This window comes from Pan troglodytes, chromosome 6 (genome assembly GCF_028858775.2).
Source record: "Pan troglodytes isolate AG18354 chromosome 6, NHGRI_mPanTro3-v2.0_pri, whole genome shotgun sequence".
NCBI lineage: Eukaryota > Metazoa > Chordata > Mammalia > Primates > Hominidae > Pan > Pan troglodytes.
In genome coordinates this window covers 72,871,303-72,895,692 of record NC_072404.2, presented here as the reverse complement: position 1 = coordinate 72,895,692, position 24,390 = coordinate 72,871,303, and the positions used below count along the sequence as shown (strand labels likewise).

Here is a 24,390-nt window from a genome sequence, read left to right as displayed (position 1 = left end):
AAGACTTAATATGGTCAGGATTAAAGATGCAGTTGGCAAAGAAATTTGGTCATTTTCTTTTTTATTTTACACAGTTTACTCAAAAGGTGAACCCCAGGTCTTTTATTATTGCTTAAAAATACTTCACAAAAATTCTGTTTAAAAAAAGAAAACTGAATTGTATCCCATGTTTGATACAATTGATTGTATGATTAAAATTAAAGCTAATTTCAATAAAATCTCATAAATAGATCAGTGTAATCTCAGTCAGCTTTGACCGCTCATAATAAGATTTTTTTTTTTTTTTTTTTGAGATGAAGTTTTGCTCTTGTCGCCCAGGCTGGAGTGCAGTGGCGTGATGACGGCTCACTGTAACCTCCACCTCCTGGGTTCAAGAGATTCTCCTGCCTCAGCCTCCCAAGTAGCTTGGATTACAGGTGCCCGCCACCACTCCCAGCTAATTTTTGCAGTTTTAGTAGAGATGGGGTTTCACCAAGTTGGCCAGACTGGTCTCAAACTCCTGACCTCAGCTGATCCACCTGCCTCGGCCTCCCAAAGTGCCGGGATTATAGGCATGAGCCACCATGCCTGGCCCATAATAAGATTTTTTATAAACCTTTGGTTTTTCTATTTGTTTGTTTTTGGAGACAGAGTCTCACTGTGTCCCCCAGGCTGAAAGTGCAGTGGTGTGATCATGGCTCACTGCAGCCTCAACCCCACCAGGGGTTCTCCTACTTTAGCCTCCCCAGTAGCTGGGAATATAGACATTCGACACGATGCCCAGCTAGTATCTAAATTTTTTTTGTAGAGATGTGGTCTCCCTATGTTGCCCAGCCTGGTCTCAGACTCCTGAGCTCAAGCAGTTCTTCCTCCTCAGCCTCCCAAAGTGTTGGAATTACAGACTTGAGCCACCATGCTCCTCTATAAATCGTTTATAAACTCTTATAATTTTTTTCTATTCTTTTTCTTTCTTCAATTTCTATACCCATTTAATTGTTCTATCTCATTTTTTTCTTTTTTCAATTTAAGAAAACATTTAAATAATTTCTACATTAAGCAAAATTACTGTTTCTTTAAGAAAAACCACAATCCTCATGTCTTTTTCAATATGATCTTTTTTCCAACAAACATATCTTATTTTCTTTATACACACTGTATATAGAATTGTTCTTTATTTCTAGTTTCAATCACCATGTTAGTAAGAATTTTAAATCCTAATGATGTTCATTCATAGTATAAAAACCTAAGAAGTAAGAAAGTTTAACTCCTTCTATAATCCCAGCACTTTGGGAGGCCGAAGTGGGCGAATCACGAGATCAGGAGTTGGAGACCAGTCTGGCCAACATGGTGAAACCCCGTCTCTACTAAAAATACAAAAAATTAGCTTGGTGTGGTGGTGGGCGCCTGTAATCCCAGCAATTTGGGAGGCTGAGGCAGGAGAATCGCTTGAACCTGGGAGGTGGAGGTTGCAGTGAGCCGAGATTGTGCCACTGCACTCTAGCCCAGGCGACAGTGAGAGACTCTGTCCACCCAAAAAAAGAATTTATAAATACACATTTTATAATATTTAGAAACATAATTCTAGTTGAACAGTTTTTCAGTTTGGAACAAAACATATTTACTAATATCTAGATAGCTTTTGTTTCTCTGAAATAAAAAGCCAAAAGTATATGATTATATTTAGTAATTAATGTCAGTAGTGTTAGCTAATGTCAGTAATGTTAGCTAATTTCATATTACTGTATGTTAGGCAAGTATTATAGAGGCAATAACTTTACAGTGAAATACACGCATATTTTGCTGGTAAGTCAGAAGCTAATTGTTTTTATTAATGCAACAATATTAAACTAATTACATTTACCAAATAATTTGCTCAAGTAGTGTGAACTTGAAAAATATTTGGACTTATTTATTTAATTTACAAACCCTTGTTTATCTTTAAGTTAATTTGGTACCACATGGATACTATACAAACAGAGGTATAAACATATGCATATATGTAGATATAGTACATAACTTATGTGTGTACACATGGATGCATTTAAAATTCAAAGAGATTGAGGAGTTCAATTGAAAATATACTGGAGCTTACACCTAAGAGGAACCTTTCCACCTGCACAAACCTTGGAGCTCTGTGAGAAAAAATAAAAGTACTCTGCCAAAACAGAGTCCCTTATGTCCTTTCTGTCTTCTTCAAAGGGTCCCTGGGCCTCTAGAAATTTCCTTTAGGGCCCTTTATATGGTGTCAAAAGTGGCAAAAGGAAGGACTGACAGAACATAGTAAATGAAAAAACTAATTCTAGAGCAGCCAGTTTGAAAATATCTTCTTTATCAAAAAGCCAATAATGTTTTAGATTATCCTTGGCAAAAAATATGTCAACAAGAGGATAAACGAGGAGTTCATATAGATAGCAGGAGTTTAAGAAGTGGTAAATTTAGTTGACTGAGAAGCTTTTATGGAGAGAACAGAGACCTCAAATAAATGTATGTGTCCCTATATAGTCTAAATATCAGTTTCAATTAAGTAAACTTTTGACTATAGGGTTCTTAAAATACTTTTGCCGGGTTTTAGCTGCATAAATAGCAAACATTTCTGTTTCTTGGCTATTTTATTCTGAAATTTACACTACTAATAAATAAGTTTTGGAGGTGGGGCATATTTCTTTACTAGAGGTGTAGGATAGTCATTATTTAAAACTGTTTACCTTTGAATTTTTTTTTTTTTTTTTTCTTTTGAGACAGAGTCTCGCTGTCACCCAGGCTGGAGTGCCGTGGCACAACCTCGGCTCACTGCAAGCTCCGCCTCCCGGGTTCACGCCATTCTCCTGCCTCAGCCTCCTGAGTAGAAGGGACTACAGGCGCCCGCCAATATGCCCGGCTAATTTTTTGTATTTTAGTAAAGACAGGGTTTCACCGTGTTAGCCAGGATGGTCTCGATCTCCTGACCTCGTGATCCGCCCGCCTCGGCCTCCCAAAGTGCTGGGACTACAGGTGTGAGCCACTGCGCCCGGCCCGAAATGTTTTAATTATTTTCTCTTTGGGTATATATCTTATTTAGCTTAGGAGAGAAGTCTATACAAACAATTTTTTTTTATCACATTCTTAACATATATCAAAATTTTAAATCAAAGGGATACCTTAATAAATGTCTCAGAACTACACAAATAAACACACGTGAGACCACAACCAAGAAGTCCTTTATAGCTGTAATTAAGGTCTCCAAAAAAGAAGCAAAAGCTATAGCCCTTCTAAGATCCACATCTCTGATTGACAGCTTAAAGAACATTCGGCTAGCTGCAAATGGGGTACAACCCACATCTGTAGGCCATGTATTTTAGGGTCCCGGCTTCTCAGCTGACCATCTACACACAAAGGCTAAATGGAATATTAAAAGATACAGTTGGTAAAACAAGAAAATAAAAGCTGTTCATTGGTATGGAAAAGCTTACAAATGTAATAAACCTGACTTGGAAGTTAAAATAATTAATGTAGAGTAGTTAACTGAGATAACAGTCATGATAAGATTATGCCAATAATTGAACTGGATGAATTAATAGTTTATTTAGTAGGATCATCAACATCTTAATCCTACAGCAAATAAAATTTACATCTTTCTATTTACTCTTTGCATAACTACTCACTTGCCCTCCATTACTTAATTACTAAAACCTAATTCTCAGTGAGGCTTTCCTGGGACCACCTAAGCTTCAGTCCTTAACCACACTTGCATCAGCCTTCCCTCTTCTCCTTATCTTGCCTGGTGCAAACCACAGTGGTGCTCTGCTTGTCTGTTTCTTTGTATGTGTTTGCATTAAGACAGCTGCCTTCATGTCAATTCTAACCAGTTACAGCTATGAGATTTTTTTCACAGCATATAAAATGGTTATTTTCTCATTTAAAATCTTGCACATGTTGACCACAGTATCGTCACTCTTTTGAACTAAATGTTTCTAAAAATACCTTAGATATAAAACTTTAGAACACAGCCAAGAAGTAAAATCTTTTACAACAGAAATATTAAACTATGATGGTATTTTGAGTACAAAATCTTTAGATAATGTTTTAAAGAGTCATTGCTTTCAAAGTATATTTGAAAAATAAAATTTTTTAAAAATTAGCTTAAGCAATAGATCTTTTTTGGAGACAGAGTTTCACTCTGTCTGGCTGGCTGCCTGGCTGGGTGCAATGGCACAGTCTCAGCTCACTGCCACCTCCACCTCCCAGACTCAATCCATCCTCCCGCACTCAAGCAATACTCTCACCTCAGCCTTCCAAATAGCTGGGGCCACAGGTACACACCATCACACCCAACTAACATTTGTATTTTTTCTAGAGATGGGGTTTCACCATGTTGCCCAGACTAATCTCAAATTCCTGGGTTCAAGCAGTCCACCCACCTCAGCCTCTTAAAGTGCTGGGATTACAGGCATGAGCCACCACACCTGGCCCTAGACTTTTTTTTTTTTTTGAGATGGAGTTTCACTCTTGTTGCCCAGGCTGGAGTGCAATGGCGTGATCTCAGCTCACCACAACCTCCGCCTCCCGGGTTCAAGCAATTCTCCTTCCTCAGCCTCCCAAGTAGCTGGGATTACAGGTGTGCGCCACCATGCCTGGCTAATTTTGTATTTTTAGTAGAGATGGTTTTCTCCATGTTGGTCAGGCTGGTCTCGAACTCTCAACCTCAGGTGATCCACCCACCTTGGCCTCCCAAAGTGCTGGGATTACAGGCGTTAGCCACCATACCTGGCCAGCCCTAGACTTTTAAATGAGAAAATACAAGGACTTAAAGGGGATATATTGTAACATAATAGAAAAAACACACAGAAAGTAAGCAAAAACAACAGAATCACATTTCGATGGTGCTATAATCTAATTTGTTATTTGACATGTTTCACAACTTGCTTTGTGTATCATCACTGCATAATGGCATCTTTGTTAAGGGCTTCCATCCATTCCAACCAGATGTTATTAAACTATGCTCCCTTGTGGCATTCTTGGATAAAAACACCTTCATTCTCATGTGGAAATGATTCCTGACAGTATGCCCTGAGAGATACCCGAAAGAAAGGCAGTTAGTTTTTGTGCTCAGGCTTCTGAGATTTGGCCTAAGTGTCTCTAGTGAGATACATTAGGGGAGGTGAGAACGTGTGGTTGTCTGTGAGTCTCGACCAGTGCTTTTCAGATGGGTGTCTGGGCTGGGGGTAGACTCCGGGTGTCTCATGGAAGGGAGGCTCTGTTCTCCTGCACAGAGGCTGTCACACTGAGAATTGTCCTATGATTCTGTTTCTCTCCCAGGGTCAGTGGAGACTGAGAACCATCAACTTAATATAATCAAAAAGTCAGAATCTTGTTTAGAGTTTAGGTATGGCAAAATTTAGGGTGGCCACAGGGGAGCACAGATTACAGTTTCCCTGAATATACACTCCTATTAGTGTGACAGGCCAATTTTTTTCTAGCAGTCACACAGACAGGCCTCCATAGCACTCAAGTTATACAGGCAAACTTTCACAGCATCTGCCTTAACATTAAGTTAGTACTTAACCCTAGAAACATCAATCCCTGGACACCAAAGCCAGAAATGAAATATATGTTTGGTAAGAGTCTTGCGCAAGTTTCTCCTAAAACCTGGGGCAAGTCAAGATAATGAAGATAGCCCCACATTCCTTGTACCAGGACCCATCTTGGGTCAAATAAATTTATTGGGCATCTGAGGCAACTCTCCAGACCCAAACCATAGGTAATATAAGATAGAAGTAATCACTCCTCTACCAGGGCCCTCACAGATTAAGTAGAACAAAAATAGGGGACATTTCTTAATCACCCTAGTACCAGGGCCCTCGTAGATCAAGTAGATTTAGGGTACATTTCTGGTCTCTGAGCTTTTAATTAAAATTATTTACCTTTAGACATAGGTGAGTATGATACCGCACATAAGCATACAGTTTGAAACATATATAAGCAATGGAAAAATGTTTGTTAGTCTTGAGTTGGTCTGGGGAATTATCTTTGACCTCCTCCCTGTACTTGTTTACAGAAATAAACTCTCTTCTTTCCCAGTTTGTCTGCATCTTGTTATTGGGCCACAAGAACACACAGTCAGACCCAGTTTGGTCCAGGAACAACATCTGGCAAGCTAGCCAAGAGTCACTGAAATGGTGCTGCACTCAGTGGCCCGTGATTGTGGCGAGATGGTCATTTGGAGACTCCCAGAAGCTGTTGGATAAGATTGTCCTGGGGACTCTCCCAGGGGCTATTCCATGTGCAAAAACCACATGTCCCTCTCACCACTGGGGAAGAATGGTGATCAGGCAGGAGTGGATGCACTCAAAGGGTGAGTAAAACCGGATCATATGCAGGAAGCCTGTTATTTTCTTATCTGGGCTTATTAAGCCGTCTGGTCTGATACCGTCAGGAAAATAGTAGGGCTCATTTTTATACTCAGTTGCTATTTGGTTAGGAGTAAACCTGCAGCTGATTTCAGATCTATTTTACCCAAGTACGCTTCCTTTTGTGTTTGTCTGAAACTGTCTCCATGTTCATGTCTGTGGTTTTGTCAGACTTAAAATGGAAAGTGCTGCTTTCCTTCCCTCAGGGAGCCCTCTGGGAAAAATGCTGTCAGATTGGAAATAGTACGAGGTTACCCCCATGACTAAGAGGAAAATGGTTTACTATTGTAATATGGTTTGGCTAATGTATGCTTTAGGATCCAAAAAATGGTGGCCAATTTTGGGGTCTTTAAGCTATTGTATCTTTCAGTTACAGCTGTTTTGTCAATGTTTGAGGAAATGGGAGGAAGGGTTTAAAAATTCCCCTACATTCAGGCACTTATGTTGCTACATAACCAAGAGGTTAAAGGGAGTAAGTTAATGTTGCATTACCCAGACAAAGTGTGACCTGACCCTGAGGGAGAGGAAGAAAGAAAAAGAGCTAGAGAGTCAGCAATTGCTATACGTGCCTAATCAGTAAAAGCTAGTGTCCCACCACCTAGTCAAGAGAGTGAAGAGTCACCACCCCCAAAGTTCAAAGAGGCTACAAACACAGTCTCTCCCTCCTGAACTGGGCAAGGCACTAATTTTGGCTGAGGAGCTACCAAGCCTGGGGCAGGACAATTTCCCTTCTGACAATATCCCACGGGAGTTAATCAGCAAGAGCCTCTGGCTGGATATTACTGAGCATGAAGCCCTTTTTCCACATCTGATTTACTGAATTGGAAAAGTTCCAGTCCTTCCTACAGGGAAGATCCCCAGAAGATGACTGAACAGTTACCACTATTTTTGCCACCCATTGCCCCACCTGGGCTGATGTGCAAGCCCTCCTAAATATTATGCTTACTGCAGATGAGAGAAGGCTAGTATTAGACAAAGGAGAAAAAAAAGCACTTTCATGATGAAAGCCCTGATGATACCCTAAACCCTGATGAGCTGATTCCATGCAGTGACCCAAATTTGGACCCAAATGAGGCCAGTGTAGCTGGAGATAATTGTCTGTAGCATTGTAAAAGGTGTATTCTAAAGGACATTAGGTAGGGGTGCTGAGACCTCAAAGTCTGAACAAAGTGCAGGAACTTCAGCAGAAACCTAATGAGGACCCCTCCGAATTTATGGAACAGATCTGTCAAATGTATAGAAAGTATACAGACTTAGATCCACAGGACCCCAAAAATGTCAGAATGGTAAACATGACTCTTACAAGGCAAAGTGCCCCCAGACATCAGAAAGAAGTTCCAAATGTGGAAGGGGCTATCAGAATGAATGCTTCTCAGTTAATTGACATTGCATTCAATGTCTATAATAGCAGGGAATCCAAGGAAACTAAGGCTCTATGGCAGGCAGCAATACTTAGAGCCACTGTGGTAGGAAACCCAAAGAAAAAGGGACCCCTGAGGCAGAAGGAAAATATAGGAAAGGATCAATGCCAGGAGACAGGGCATTGAAAGAAAGACTGCCCCAAGTTGATTAAGAAGGAGCTTAGGTCACTTATGGCTGTTAAGCCTGAAAACGAATCCAAAGAGGACTGAGGGGCCCAAGACTCCTGATGGCTCCAACCCTGTCTGACATTAAGATTTTCCCTCAGGAGCCTTGGGTAAATTCGACAGTGGGGAAATGAAAATTGGACTTCTAAATCCATATGGGTGCTGCTTACTCGTCAATTAATATCCCAATTACTGAACCTTTTTTGAGACTGAGTTGCTCTATCGCCCAGGCTGGAGTGCAGTGGCATGATCTCAGCTCACTGCAACCTCTGCCTCCTGGGTTCAAGCAATTCTGCCTCAGCCTCCCAAGTAGGTGGGAATACAGGCATGCCTCACCATGCCCAACTAATTTTTGTATTTTTAGTAGAGACAGGGTTTCACCATGTTGGCCAGTCTGGTCTCAAACTCCTGACCTCAAGTGATCTGCCCATCTTGGCCTCCCAAAGTGCTGGGATTACAGGCGTGAGCCACCACACCCGGCCTTACTGAACTTTTTGACACCTCTGTCAATATAGTTGGGGTGAGCGGAAAGCTAAAATCAGAATAGTTCTTTCACCCTCTATCCTGGAAGGTGGGAAATGGCTTAATAACTCATTGGTTTCTTTTTTCCTTTTGTTTTTTGAGACAGGGTCTTGCTCTGTCACCCAGGCTGAAGTGCAGTGGTGTGATCTTGGCTCACTGCATCCTCCGTCTCCCAGGTTCAAGCAATTCTCTGCCTGAGCCTCCTGAGTAGCTGGGATTACAGGTGCCTGCCACCGCGCCCAGCTAATTTTTTTGTATTTTTAGTAGAGGTGGGGTTTCACCATCTTGGCCAGGCTGGTCTTGAACTCCTGACCTCGTGATCCACCCGCCTCGGCCTCCCAAAGTGCTGGGATTACTGGTGTGAGCCAAGGTGCCCGGCCTCATCAGTTTCCTTATGTGCTGGACTGCTCGATCTCTCTGCTTGGTAGAGACCTCTTATGTAAGTCACAGGCATGAGTTGTCTTTGACCCAGAGATGCGCCAGATGTGCCTCCAGGTACCCTCAGAACACAGATTGTGGCGACAGGCCCTCCTGATGAAATTGGAGACTTCACACCTTAAGGTAGAGATGATTCCACAGGAAGTCCTCAACAAGGTAAAGCCGGAAGTATCAGCATCCAACCAACCAAGGCGGACAATTAATGTGAATCCAGTAGAAATCAAGCTGAAGGAAGGGACCCAACCTGTTCGAAAGCAACAATACGCCTTAAAGAAAGAGGCCCTAGAAGGCATCCAGCTGGTACATTCTGATTCTTGTGGCATGTCTTAATAAGACTTTGTCAGTCTCCATAGAATATGCCCATTCTGCCAGTAAAGAAATCTCATCCATGCAAGTACAAATTCATGCAAGATATAAGGGTGATCAGTGATACTGTAGAAGACACCCACCCCACTGGGGCCAATCAATACACTATTTTTATCTTCCTGTCCAGAGACCATAAATGGTTTAGAGTATTAGATTTGAAGGATGCTTTCTTTTGCATACCAGTGAATGCAGAAAGCCAATTATTGTTTGAGTGGACAGACCCTGAAACAGCCGCACAATTTCAATATTGTTGGACAGTGCTTCCTCAAAGGTTTAAAAATTCCCCAACTGTATTTGGGGAAGCACTGGCTCAGAACTTAAGAGACTTACAATTGGAAAATGGGGTACTGCTACGGTATGCGGATGATTTGCTAATCTCCAGCTCCTTGAAGCAAGAATGTCAGGATAACACTGTAAAAACTCTAAACCATTTGGCAGCCTGTGGGTACAAGGTCTTAAGCAAAAGGGCACAGGGGTACAGATATGCAACAAACCATGGGATACCTAAGATTTCTGTTACAGAGAAACCAGAGCCCTGACGGTGGAGAGGCAAAATGCAGTTGCCTCTATCATGACACCCACAACCAGAAAGCAGCTAAGGGGCTTCCTGGGAAGGGCAGGGTTCTGCAGAATCTGGATTTCCAATTATGGCTGAAGGTAAAGCTGCTATATGAAGTGATAAAAGGGGCCAACCACAACCCCTTTAAATGAGAGCTGTAACACCAGAATGCGTTTAAACAATTAAAGCTTAAGATGACATCTACCCCATCTCTGAGGCTGCCAAATCCTCATAAACCCTTGCAACTTTATGTGCATGAAAGACTGGGTCTGGCACTCGGGATCCTAACACAAAAACTAAAAGAAATATTGCAACCAGTGGCTTATTTGTCAAAAGGATTGATACAGTGGCAAGGGGCTGGCCCCCTTGTCTCAAAGCAGTAGCTGCCGCCGCCTGCTTGTTGCTCAAGGGAGCTGAGAAGCTGACTTTGGGTCAGCCCATCGTGATTTATGTGCCCCATCAAGCCTGGTGTTATTTGAGCAGAAGGGTGGCTACTGGCTGACGGTTGTCAGATTAGGCTGATATCGGGCCATCCTGCTTGATAATCCCGCAGTAAAACTGCAGACCACTGGAGCCTCAAACCCTGCCATTTTGCTGCCACCTACTGGGGAACAAAGGAACTAGTACACAACTGCCTAGAGGTTATAATCAAGTATTTTCTGGTCTCCCAGATCTAAAGGATGCAGCCCTCCCCTATGTAGACTGGTTGCTGTTCATGGATGGAAGCAGCTTAGTCACCAACAAAGGAGAAATGCTGCCTATGCTGTAGTAACTCTCTTGGAGGTAATAGAGGCAAGAACACTCCCGACAGGGACTTCTGTGGAAAAGGCTGAGTTAGTAGCTTTTACCAGAGCCTTGCAACTGTCCCAAGGTGAGAGCACCAATATCTACACTGATTCCAAATACTCCTTCATGATAGTTCATGCACACAGAGCTATTTGGAAGGAAAGGGGACTGCTAAAAGCTGATAATACTGAAATTTAATATGCTAAGCAAGTGTTGGAGCTGTTGGAAGCAGTAACAGCGTCAAGAAAAATAGCTGCTATGCATTGCCCAGGCCATAAGAGCAGCGATTTCAAACCAGCTAGGGGGAACACCTTCACCTACTGCACAGCCAGGCATCTAGCCAGCACCAGTGCCAAGGTCCAGGCACCTTTGATTTCCCAAGTAGATTTGGCAGCTTTCAAACCCCAGTGTAGTTTGAGGATGAAAAGATTGCCAAGGACAAAGGGTTTATTTAAGACAAGAAAGGCTGGAAAGTAAATAACAAGGGCCTGGTTTGGGTGCCAGCACACCTTCCTTCAACCCAATGCTAAAATATATTCATGATAGCATGCATTTTGGATGAGATGCCTCATTAACTTTTGTGCAAAAATATATGAAGGAAAAGGCTCACTTAAGAAGTATAATACAACATTGCTACCTTTGTGCTGAAAATGAGACCAATAACTATAGCAAAGGACAACCCAGACAACAGGCGAGAGGGAAGCATCTACTAGAAAATTGGTAGATTGACTTTGCTCAAATGCCACTTGCCCCTGGAAGGTACAAATACCTCTTAGTTGTAGTGGACACTCTCAGGCTGGGTGGAAGCCTACCCATACCATACCAAGTGGCCAACAGAGGTAGTTAAAGTGCAGCTAAAGAACATCATACCCCGATATGGGCTCCCTGACATTATCCATAGTGACAATGGGCCTTCATTTACCTCGGAAATAACCCAACAAGTAAGCAAAACAGTAGGAATAAAATGGAAGCTGCACTCGGCATGGAAGCCTCAATCCTCTGGACAGACTGAAAGAATGCATCATACTTCAAAGACAATTCTTGCTAAGCTATGTCAGGAAGCTCAGTTAAAATGGATTCAGGTACTTGGGATTGCACTGCTCTGGGTAAGAATGGCCCCCAGAAATGGGATTAAGTTCTTATGAAATTATTTTCGGGAGGCCCTTTGTAGCCTTGTCCTGGGTTGCTAGAGTGTCACTGGATACAGAATTAGCTATTAAAACTTATGTCACTCAGGACGAACTCTTAATGATTTGCATAAGTTTGCTTCTTAGAGGAATGACACAGATTTTGTAGGAGACCGCCACCCATTTCAGCCTGGTGATCAAGTGCTGCTGAAGGAATGGAGGGAAGCTGATCCTGCCCAACAACTACAGGAAAAATGGAAAGGGCCCTACGATGTGCTGTTGACTACTGACTTGGCACTGAAGCTGACAGGCATCAAACCCTGGGTTCATCATATGTGAGTGAAGAAATTCCAGTCACCTGGGGTATCCACAATGGAAACACCTGCAACCACTCAATGGGAAGTGGAGCCCCTAGAGGACTTAAAGTTTCTATTCAGAAAATGATACAGATTTCTTTTATGCTATGTTTCCTTTTATACCTCTTACTGTTTCGTTACACACTTGTAACCTCTGTCTACAATGGGCACAGGACTATGCAGGCAGCCTCCAGCAGGATTCCTGTTGGGTCTGTGGCCTATTACTGCTTTCTAGTACCACAGGTCTGCCTTGGTGGGTCTCACCTGTGCAAGGAAAAGATTGGGTGTACCTACAAACTTTTCCGGGAAATTTGAAAACTGGATTGGGTTGCAAATGACTGGGATAACTAAAGCAAATGTGTCAGAATGGCCCATAAATGAGACTTTAAGTGACCCAGGACACAAAAAGCCATTCTCTTTAATAGAACAAGGGACAAAGTTATAGCATTAGCTACTCCTTTATTAGATTCAAAAGTGCCCATCCAAACCTTCAAGCCCCAAAATGTTTGATACAAGAATGGCTTTCTCCAAATCTGGGATGGGTGCATTTGGTTAACTGCTCCTACTGGACATTTAAGGCAAATAGCTTCCTTGTTCTGGGAGCAATGAAAACATTTCCTTGACCATTGGCCTAATGCAACTCAGATTATAGGATGGATTCCTTCTGAGTGGTACCAATATATTATAGTACTCCAGCAGAGGGATGTGTTCACCATAGATTGGTCTTAATGGCCTGGCCTAAATTGGTATCCTCCCAACAGGACTTTGCAGCACCAACCTGTGGCCGCAGCTTCCCTTGGGCTGGTAGGGATGTTGCACTCTAGGCTTCCCATAGGCATAAGGTTGTTAGGTAAAAACCATACAAAATCTGCCCAATCTTCCACATATGATTAACAGATGGACCAGGTCAGTCTTTCACTGGTACAACCATCAATCTGCAATATTCATGCTCTTAATAGGATTAGAAAATGTTATATGGCACATAGAGGCATTAGCCAACTTTACTCAGTGGGCTCTAAGTGACAGCTTCCAAAGCATCTCTCTTATAAATACTGAAATGTATCATATGTGAAAGGCTATTTTGCAAAATCGAATGGGCTTAGACATTCTTACTGCAGCCCAAGGGGGATCTCATGCCCTCATCAAAACTGAATGCTGTGTGTATATTCCGAATAATTCTAGGAACATCTTTCTAGTACTGAAGGGTATACGTTAGCAAATTATAGCCATTTCCAGCCCACAGTTATCACAAAATGATTGGCTCGCATCATGGCTCAGCACAGAACCTTCTTGCTGGCAGGAAGTCCTGGCATTCTTTACTATTTTCCTAGGCTTAAGTATATCTCTGTGGTGTGTAATGTATTGCTGCTATGCGCTGTGTGCTGTTTCACAACATTCCCAAAACTCATGCCATTATGTTTCAGCAGGTGCTGCTGGTGAAAGCCTGAGGCCAATAGTATTTCCAAGAGCAAATGAACCTCTGCCACTCCAATCCCATGTTCACTGCCCCCTAACAGTGACCCCCCTCAGCAGGAAGTAGCCAGAATGATCATGACGTCCCACATCCCTGCAGTCCCTCCAGCTTAGGCATGATAGAAATCATGCGCAAATTGACAGTGGGGATTGTGGCAGGCCAGTTCTTCCTAACAGTCACACAGACAGGCCTCCATAGCACTCCAGTTATACATTCAAACTACCACAGCATCTGCCTTAACATTAAGGTAGCAGTTAAACCTAGGGAAATTGATGCCCCAACAGCAAAGCCAGAAATGAAACATATGTTTGGTAAGAATCTTGCCCAGGCTTCTGAAACTTGAGGCAAGTCAAGATAATAAAGAAAGAAAGCCCTACATTCCTCGTACCAAGACCCATCTTGGGTCAGATAAATTTACTGGGGGTCTGAAGCAACTCTCCAGACCCAAACCATAGGTAAGACAGGATGGAAGTAATCACACTGGTACCGGGGCCCTCACAAATTAAGTAGATTTAGGGGACATTTATGGGCTCTGATCTTTTAGTTAAAACAAAATTAATCCCCCATAAACTTAGGCGAGTATAATATTACACGTAGGCATATAGTTTGAAATATATATAAGCACTGGAAGAACTTTAGAATCTTGAGTTGGTCTGGTGAATTATCTCTGACTTTCTCCCTGTACCCAGTTACAGAAATAAACTCTCTTCTTTTCCAGTTTGCCTGCATCTTGTTGTTGGGTTGCAAGAACATGCAGCTGGACACAGTTCTATCTGGGAACATTAGCCACAGTTACATATGGCTTTGCAAAGGGAAATAGCAAAAATAGTTTATAAGTTGTTTTCTAAGCATTACATTAAAATAACATAAGCAGCCAGGCGTGGTGGCTCATGCCTGTAATCCCAGCACTTTGGGAGGCCAAGGCGGCCGGATCACCTGAGGTCAGGAGTTCGAGACCAGCCTGGCCAACATGGTGAAACCCCATCTCTACTGAAAATACAAAAATTACCCGGGCATGGTGGCAGGCACCTGTAATCCCAGCTACTCGGGAGGCTGAGGCAGGAGCATTGCTTGAACCCGGGAGGCAGAGGTTGCAGTCAGCTGAGATCACGCCATTGCACTCCAACCTGGGGGACAAGAGTGAGACTTAGTCTCAAAAAAAAAAAAAAATTACAAAAAATAAAATAACATAAGCTACTGGCTAAGCGCAATGGCTCACGCCTGTAATTCCAGCACTTTGGGAGGCCTAGATGGGTGGATCACTTGAGGTCAGGAGTTCAAGACCAGCCTGAGCAACATGGTGAAATCCCGTATCTACTAAAAAATACAAAAATTAGCTGAGCAAGGTGGCAGGCGCCTGTAATCCCATCTACTCGGGAGACTGAGGCCGGAGAATCTCTTGAACCCAGGAGGCAGAGGTTGTAGTGAGCCGAGATTGCACTACTGCACTCCAGCCTGGGTGACAGAGCGAGACTCCGTCTCAAAAAACTAAAAATAAATAAATAAATAAAATAACATAAACTATTGATTGGCCATGCATTGCACTTTGTGTCACCAATTTCAGGAACACGAAGATGAGTGAGATACTAGTTGGGAAGAAAATATCTAAACAATTGCTTCCAGGCATGGGTGGGGTGGGATGACTTAAGTTTCATATTCATGTCTCTCTGAGTGTGATTGATTTTGCATATGTCACATAGACAGCTCTGAGCTATTTCTCTTGTCTCACAACACAGAATAAATCAATTCTGAGGACAGACCCCTCTTTTCTCCCAGCTGCCACCATGTTATTTTCACCCACTCACGCACATGTGCTCTAGCTCTAGGTAACGACAGGGCCCTGCTTCTCCCAGGACAAAAGTACAAACTCAGGAATTGCACCCACAGTGCTTTTGCTCTGCGGGAACCTAGAGGTTTCCACCAAAAACCCAAACATATACCTAGAGAACTCCTGGCATATCCTTGCCCCAACACCCTGAATCAGTGGCAGTAATGTGGTCCCTTTATGCACCTAGGCTTCTGGACCACTTGATTATACTCTCATCCTTATGGAAACAGAAATAAGTCAGAGCATAACCCTGCCTAGGCCAGTATTTGTAGCACAAACCAGTCCTTCCAGCAACTCTTCATTGTCCCTCACACGTCTGTCCTAAATAGCATTTTTTTCTCTTCTGACATTTTATTTTCCACAGACTTTATTTCAAGTGCATACAGTGTGGCCGAGGCTACCCCTCAGGTGCCTGAGTCCAGACTTACTGGAATTCAAATACCCATGAGTTTAAGACCAACTTCCCTGGACTTGGCTGTTGAAAGCATAAATACAAATTAGAAATATAAGACTTAATTTTCCAACTTGAAAGTAAGAGTAGAAAATTTGCTCTCCTTCCTTAAAGCATTTAATTCAGAAAACTTTTATATTTAATTTTTTCTCTGCCTCTTTGACATATGTGTTAATATTTTTAATGGCTGAACAGTCCTTTTGTTATTTTTTTCTAGGAAAAGTCTTTCTCTAGGACCTGGAAATGATTGCTCGGAAATGTAAACAGCAAAAAAGTTAGAGCCCTATCGCACAGCTTGCTCCAAGTTTCAAAATTACCTTCTGTCCCTCCTGGACTTGGGACCATTATTTTTCCTTCAGATATGCCAGTCAGCAACCACAGATGGCCTCCCCAATTACCAGGTGAATTTAGGATAAACTGTATATGACACATGGTGCTGTGAAGTGTCCTACTTGAGGACTAATTATGTCTTTCAGTCTGTTATGAGGTTACCTGTAATTTAAATCAGATTCTGGTCTAACTGTGTAATAATAATTTGCTTTCTATTCTACTTTGGAGAGTGTTTGGGGGAGTTGGAGACAATTAAGTTTTCAGTTACATTTTATGAACACTGTCCAGAATTGCCAGACACACTATAAACATATGAGGTGCCCACCAGGCTTCACACTAGAGGGGTCCTTTCCGCTCAGTAACTCACAGTTGTGCAGCAACATGCATGCTGCCCCCAAAATCTGCAGGTAGAGTGGTGTCTCTGCCTATTTGGGATCCACAGTCATGTCAGAGCAGTTAGAGCAGGTTTCCACATAAATAACTTCAGAGGACAGCAGTCAGCCAGTCTACCTCTTTTTATGCCCTTGGCATTCTTTATACCTGAAACTGGTTCAGAGACCATGGGGCCTCGAAACCCATCCAGGCTCACACATGTGCAATAAGTAGCTTTGAGAATCTTAATTCCCCTCATTTTCCTTCTGCCATAATGCTTAGGGAGGCACAGAGTTCACCGCTGCATCCTCACCCTGCTAAGACCCAAATTGGCATCTTCAAATTCTGTATATAGGTCCTAAAAAATGTAAGTTTCATCTGAGAAATGCAAGTAACTTTAATTATCAGGCCCATAGAGACATTAAAAGGAGATTATAATCATGTCCTGCTCCCCTCTTTGAGCTACGTATTTATTTATATATTTATTTATTTATTTATTTATTTATTTATTTTTGAGATGGAGTCTCACTCTGTTGCCCAGGCTGGAGTGCAGTGGTGTGATCTTGGCTCACTGCAACTTCCGCCTCCCGGGTTCAAGTGATTTTCCTGTCTCAGCCTCCTGAGTAGTTGGGATTACAGGTGCGTGCCACCACGCCTGACTAATTTTTGTATTTTTAATAGAGACAGGGTTTCACCATGTTGGCCAGGCTGGTCTCAAACTGCTGACCTCAGGTGATCTGCCCACCTCAGTCTCCCAAAGTTCTGGGATTACAGGTGTGAGCCACTGCACCCGACCTATGTATTCATATCTTGAAACTGCTTGCTTTTGCTACAAATGACTATACATTAACTAATAATACCACACCTGAAATCATAGCCTACACCCTATGTAAGCCAATCACTAATCAATATTATTTCTGTAAATCAATAAGATGTCCTGACAAATAACTTTGTGACAGCCCATGTCCCGTCCTCAATTTTTGTGTTTAAAAATCCACTTGTAACTGCTGCTAGTCAAAGTGCATATTCAGGGAAACTTGAATCTATGCTCCCAGGTTGCAATCCTCAAACTTGGCCCAAATAAACTCTCTACTTGTATTACTTTTGCCTCGTCTTCTTCCTTAGAATGTGTTACAGGAGTCTCCATGAGGGAATCTCTCCTCTGCTTTTACTCCACTTGCTGTAACCCCCCAAAATGCAGAGACAGGTGGATCCCATCTAAAATCTGCACACCTGGAATTTACAAGATAGGGTCAGATTTTGGATTGAGGATGTACAGAAAACTCATGGGGCACATTTGTTTCATCATGAGAGAACAACGTAGAAATCTTAGTGCTCTTCTTTCAGGGTGAGGTCCTTCAAATTTTCCAGATAATGTTTAGTGACTTGCTATAGTTGTGTGATATGTTCCTGGTGTAAACAGAATCTGGTAGCAGAATCTGTAAGTTAAATAAGCACCTTAGCAGAAGGATGTTAGGGCCACACAGTATCCAGAGCTATGACCACAATTAACCCACCTGTAAACTGTGTTACTGTAGTAGAGTATTCCTGTTCTTTTTCTTATCCAAGAGTGAGCTGATCACAAACAAGTGATATCACACCTGGATCCAGGGTCTGCAGCTCCACCAGGGCAGGTTTATTCTTTATTCCGATCATGCAGAGTTAGCTTGAGTCTCTCCTGCCTGGATAACCAGGGGGGCTTCAGCCCAGGCTCACTGGGGACCTTCTCACCAGCACCTGGGAGTCTTTGAGACATTTGGGGATGTGCCGTGCAGATTGGCACAGCTGTGTCAGGCTGACAGCAGGGTCTAATTCTGTTCCCATTTCAGAGGAAGGGGAATGAGTCATCCAGGATTTTTTCCTCCCCTCACAGAAAGAATCTCCTTGGTTGGTACCCAGATGGGTGTTTCTCCAGTTTTCTGGGTAATGAACGAGGAGCTCTGGAGGCAGATTGATAAATCGATTGCTTCCATTAAAAATGAGCATTAGAAAAAACAGATAAAGCAGTCACTATCTCTACAATCCTGGCAGTTTCAGCCTAGAGCACATGGATAAATGGTTGAATTCAGAATTATGGGGTCAGTACAGAGAAGGGAGGTGTACAGGAACTTGGGCTTCCTTTGGGGCCAATTCCCTTACATTGTTCAGAGTTGTTATGTCACCAGCTGAAGGGCTATTGATGCACAGAACGGTTGTTATTGTTATCATTATTTCTATTGCCTTTACCTTGCTAAGAATACATGTTTAGCTTATAATTGTGCTAGAAAACCATAGGGGTTTTTGGTTAAATTAACATGTATGTATGTTATTATAAAACAGACAGAAAATTGGCCAAAATAGATGACAATTCTACAAACTTCAAGTCAAGTTTCCCTTGGACAGACTTAGAAAAGACAGACCTGGAAATACCCCAGCAGCATAGAAATGAGAATCCTGTGGCCCCCTTGTTACTCTAGGCCTGCTTAACTCCATCCTCTTCTGAGGCCTCATCCAGGTCTTGCCCCACCCTGGAATCTCCCCTTACAGACTGATTAAAGGAGATCAGAGTTTTGAGTGGCGGCTTCTGCTGCCTCTCTAGAGCTGCTGCTCACAATTTCCTGAAAGCTAAAAGCAGATAAATGAAAGAGAACTCTCTCTCTCTTTTTTTTTTTTTTTTAAATTAAAACAAGTATTTCTAGAGACATATGCCACCTAGCAACCCATTCTCTATTCCTGGAGATCCAGTAGTTGCCCTGCAAGTCACAAGAAAGTAAATATAAATATAACAATTCCTCTAAATTAAGCTTAACCATTCTTTTCTGTATCTCTCCTACTTGTCTAGATAAAATTTTATTATATACATTTTCTTTTTAAAATCAATGTTAGGGCCAGATGTGGTGGCTCACGCCTGTAATCCCAGCACTTTGGGAGGCGGAGGCGGGTGGATCACGTGAGGTTAGGAGTTCGAGACCAGCCTGGCCAACATGGTGAAACCCCGTCTCTACTAAAAATACAAAAATCTGCCAGGTGTGGTGGCATGCGCCTGTAATCCCAGCTACTCAGGAGGCTGAGGCAGGAGAATCACCTGAACCGAGGAGGTGGAGGTTGCAGTGAGCCAAGATTGTGCCACTGCACTCCAGCCTGGGTGACAGAGAGAGACTCTGTCTCAAAAAAATAAATAAAATAAAATAAAATTAATGTTAGGAAAACAGAAGAAGAAACAGAAATGCTGGGCTTTTTATCTAAATTCTGAGAATCATGGGACACTTAGTACCCACCTCCCATGGTATTATGAGGATTCACTCACATAATGTGAGGTTCCCAGCACTGTGCTCTGCAGCATACTGTTGAGCACACGGCATATTCTCAGTGAATACTGCACTGATGCATGTACATATGTTCTTTTCCAAATGCAGGCTCACTCAGACATTGCTGCCTTCTCCAGCCTCTTTAAACTTTAAAGGCCAGCAGAGAATGCCACGTTTCAGGATGGTGATTGGTGGTTTTCACTTTGGACCATAAGCATCCATGTTGTGGTAAGAGTGTTGGGTTGAGTGACTCAGTGCTGTGTCTGCTTTCTCCACCTGAGTGCTACTGATGATGTGTCTGGGGGAGCAGCATGAGCATTAACAGGGGACTTACTAAAAATAGGAAGAATAGGAAGATACAGACAAATATTTCTTATTTGTCTCACGTGTATGAGGAATCTAAAAGGTTGAACTCCTAGACGCAGGGAGTACAAAGGTGGATACCAGAGCCAAGAGGTAGGGAAAATGGAAGATGTTGTTTAAAGGGTACAAACTTTTAGTTATAACATAAATAAGGTTCGTGAATCTAATATATAGCATCATGATTATAGTAGATAATAATGTTTTTGTATACTTGAATACAATAAAGGAAACTATGTAAGATGATACATGTATTCATTAACTTCATTGAATTAATTATTTCACAACTGGCAGGGCACAGTGGCTCACGCCTGTAATCCCAGCACTATGGGAGGCTGAGGCAGGCAGATCACCTGAGGTCAGGAGTTCGAGACCAGCCTGGCCAACATGGTGAAACCCCATCTCTACGAAAACTACAAAAATCAGCCAGGTGTGGTGGTGGGTGCCTGTAATCCCAGCTACTCGGGAGGCTTAGGAAGGGAGAATTGCTTGAACCCAGGAGGCGGAGGTTGCAGTGAGCTGAGATGTGCCATTGCACTGCAGCCTGGGTGACAGAGCAAGATTTCGTCTCAAAAAAAAAAAAAAAAAAAAACAGAAGATACAAAAAATTAGTGTGCCTTGTAATCCCAGCTACTGGGGAGGCTGAGGCAGAAGAATCGCTTGAACCCAGGAGGCAGAGGTTGCAGTGAGCCGAGATTGTGCCATTGCACTCCAGTTTGGGCAACAAGAGTGAAACTCTGTCTCAAAAAAAAATTATTTCACAATTTATATACATATTAAGTGCTCATTTAATATGGGCACAGGATGGGCATGGTGGCTTATGTCTATAATCCCAGCACTTTGGGGGGGCCAAGGTAGCCACATCACTTGAGATCAGGAGTTTGAGACCAGTGTGGGCAACATGACAAAATTCCATCTCTACAAAACTAAAAAAAAAATAAGCCAGATGTGGTGGCTTGCACCTGTACTCCCAGCTATTTGGGAAGCTAAGGTGGGAGGATCAATTGAGCTTAGGCGATTAAGGTTGCAGTGAGGCATAATCACACCAGTGTATTCCAGCCTGGGTAACAGAGCCAGACTCAGTCTCAAAAACATCATTATATTGTGTACAATAGTTATCCATTTTTTATTTGTGAAAAAATCTAAGTTGGCCGGGCACAGTGGCTCACGCCTGTAATCCCAGCACTTTGGGAGGCCAAGGCAGTCAGCAGTTCGAGACCAGCCTGGCAGTCAGCAGTTCGAGACCAGCCTGGCCAACATGGTGAAACCCCGTATCTACTAAAAAATACAAAAATTAGCTGAGCGAGGCGGCAGGTGCCTGTAGTCCCAGCTACTCGGAAGGCTGAGGCAGAAGAACCACCTGAACCCGAGAGGCAGACGTTGCAGTGAGCTGAGATTGTGCCATTGCACTCCAGTCTGGACAACAGAGCAAGACTCTGTCTAAAAGACAAAAAAAGAAAGAGAAAAAAAAAAAAACAGAAAGAAAGAAAATAGAGAGTAAAAAGAACTGGCTCTGACATATATGAGTGACTGGATTTGTCCAGTAAAATAATTTTTAACACAGAAATACTCTCTAATTTATTCTCTAATGCTGAAGAAGAATGGCAAAACATCCACTAAACCAGAGTAGTGAGTATGCTTTTGTGGATGAGACAGCATAAAATTTAGCGCATTAACCCATGCATATATATTTTTTACTGATATATTTACATTATACAGGCTAAGTTGTGATTTTTTTTTTTTAATGTTTTGAGACAGAGTCTCACTCTGTCACTCTGGCTGGAGTGCAGTGATGAGATCTCGTCTTACTGCAACCTCTGCCTCCTGGGTTCGAGCAATTCTCCTGCCTCAGCCTCCTGAGTAGCTGGGACTACAGGCGCCCAACACCACGCCTAGCTAATTTTTGTATTTTTAGTAGAGACAGGGTTTCACCATGTTGGCCAGGATGGTCCGGATTTCCTGACCTTGTGATCCACCCGCCTCAGCCTCCCAAAGTGTTGGGATTACAGGCGTGAGCCACCAAGCCTGGCTGAATATTTCTTATATGAAGAAGTTATGGTCAGTTAGAAGGTATGCCTCAAATTTTAATGTGTAAAACAATGAACTGGAGATCTTGTTAAAATGCAGGTTTTGATTCAGAAGATCTGGGCTCAATCCTGAGTTTCTGAATTTCTAATAAGCTACCCAGTGATGCCAATGCTTTTGGCCCAAGGAGAATATCCTGTCAAATATTAAGTACATGGCAGAGCCTGGGTTTATCCCAGTACACAAAGGTGAGAACTTCCGTTTTCTAAAGCAAGCCATAAGCAAGGAGAATTTGAAAAGAATTGGGAGACTCCAGATTACATGTGATGATTTATGAACATCAGTTGGTAAATCTCCTAAAGTTACTTATTAATAATAAAGAGAAAAATCATTAACTCTACAGTTAAAAAAATCTGTCAGCACCTTATCCAACAGAATAAAATTAACATGAACTGTAATAGAAAGAATTGGTATAAGTGCTAATGCACACAGAGGGCACAATATCACTGCTGTAAATTTTTTTTTTTTTTTTTTTTTTGAGACGGAGCCTCATTCTGTCGACAGGCCAGAGTGCAGTGGCACAATCTTGGCTCACTGCAGCCTCCACCTTCCAGGTTCAAGTGATTCTCCTGCCTCAGCCTCCCGAGTAGCTGGGACTACAGGTGTGCACCACCACGCCCAGCTAATTTATATATTTTCAGTAGAGATGGGGTTTCACCATGTTGGCCAGGATGGTTTTGATCTCTTGACCTCATGATCCACCCACCTCGGTCTCCCAAAGTGCTGGGATAACAGGTGTGAGCCACCGCACCCAGAGCTGTGATATTATTGAACACAAAGAAGTAAATTACAATCTGAATCTAATTATAGAGATACATTAGCTTTATTCAAAGATTAAGCTACAGAAATAGCCCAGGTTCTGTAATCTTTAGTAAATGTAGTTAAATATTTTTTCTTTAGCATCGTAAAAAGTAAGTGTCTTCTAAGTATTCTTTTGTTCAAAACTTTCGGAGAAATTCTGGGGAATTAATGCCATCCTCTTTCCACATTTCCTTAATTCTGTTACGCATGGAGCAGATGGAGCATCCAGATGGGACCTAAAGAGCATGTGTTCCCCTTCTTCACCAATATCTGAGGGCATGACCCTATCCCCAACAGAAATCTTCGGTGTTCATGCCTGCTCTTGTTGATCTGTCACAAAGAGAACATTCTTTTGAGACAGGCTGTCACTCTGTCATGTAGGCTAGGTACATTGGCATGATCATGGCTCACTGCAGCCTCAGCATCCTGGGCCTAAGTGATTCTCCCAACTCAGTCTCCTAAGTAGCTGGGACCACAAATGTGTGACATCATGTCAGCTAATCTGTTTTATTTTTGTAGAGGCAGGGTTTCCCTATATTGCACAGGCTGGTCTCAAACTCCTTGACTCAAGAAATTCTCCCATCTCAGCTTCTCAAAGTGCTGGGGTTACAGGTGTGAGCCAGCATGGCTAGCCAAATGGAACACTTTTAATATTGCATGCAATACATTCATAGTGAGGTTTGGTCATGGTGTGTATAAAGCCTGAATGGAGAGAGTAGAGGCAAGGTTCTGGTATATAGAGGAGAGAAATTTTGCAGAGCTCTTTGACCACCACAGGAAGAAAAGGGGAAAATGTAGTTGAAAAAAAAACACATAGGCAGGAATATCACAAGTAGAGAAGTGAAGGTTTCTGAAGTTCTAAACATGTAACATTCCAGGAGGAAAAGTGGACACAGCCCCTGAACTGGGACACATTTACCCAAAACCCAGTCATTTTATTCTCTTTTTTACTTCTTCTCTGAGATTCCTTGTCAGGTGAGATCCTCTGGAAAAAATAAAACTTGCTTTTTTTTTTTTTTTTTTGAGACTGAGTCTCACTCTGTCATCCAGGCACCCAGTGGTGCGATCTCTGCTTACTGCAACCTCCGCCTCTCGGGTTCAAGTGATTCTCCTGCCTCAGCCTCCTGAGTAGCTGGGGTTACGGGTGCACACCATCATGCGCGGCTAATTTTTGTATTTTCAGTAGAGGCTGGGTTTCACTGTGTTGGTCAGGCTGGTCTCAAACTCCTGACCTTGTGATCCGCCCACCTCAGCATCCCAAAGTGTTGGGATTACAGGAGTGAGCCACCATGCCTGG

At 42.6% G+C, this 24,390-nt stretch overlaps 1 long non-coding RNA gene across 1 annotated transcript in view; it reads left to right on the top strand.

Moving 5' to 3' along the window:
* LOC134810430 (uncharacterized) overlaps positions 1-24,390 on the top strand; it is a 69,543-nt gene that overhangs the window by 28,189 nt on the left and 16,964 nt on the right. The window contains exons 2-4 of the long non-coding RNA XR_010158456.1: positions 6,037-6,310; positions 16,076-16,259; positions 19,956-20,075. This is a non-coding gene — a long non-coding RNA (uncharacterized LOC134810430). The remainder of the gene's footprint in view (positions 1-6,036; positions 6,311-16,075; positions 16,260-19,955; positions 20,076-24,390) is intronic.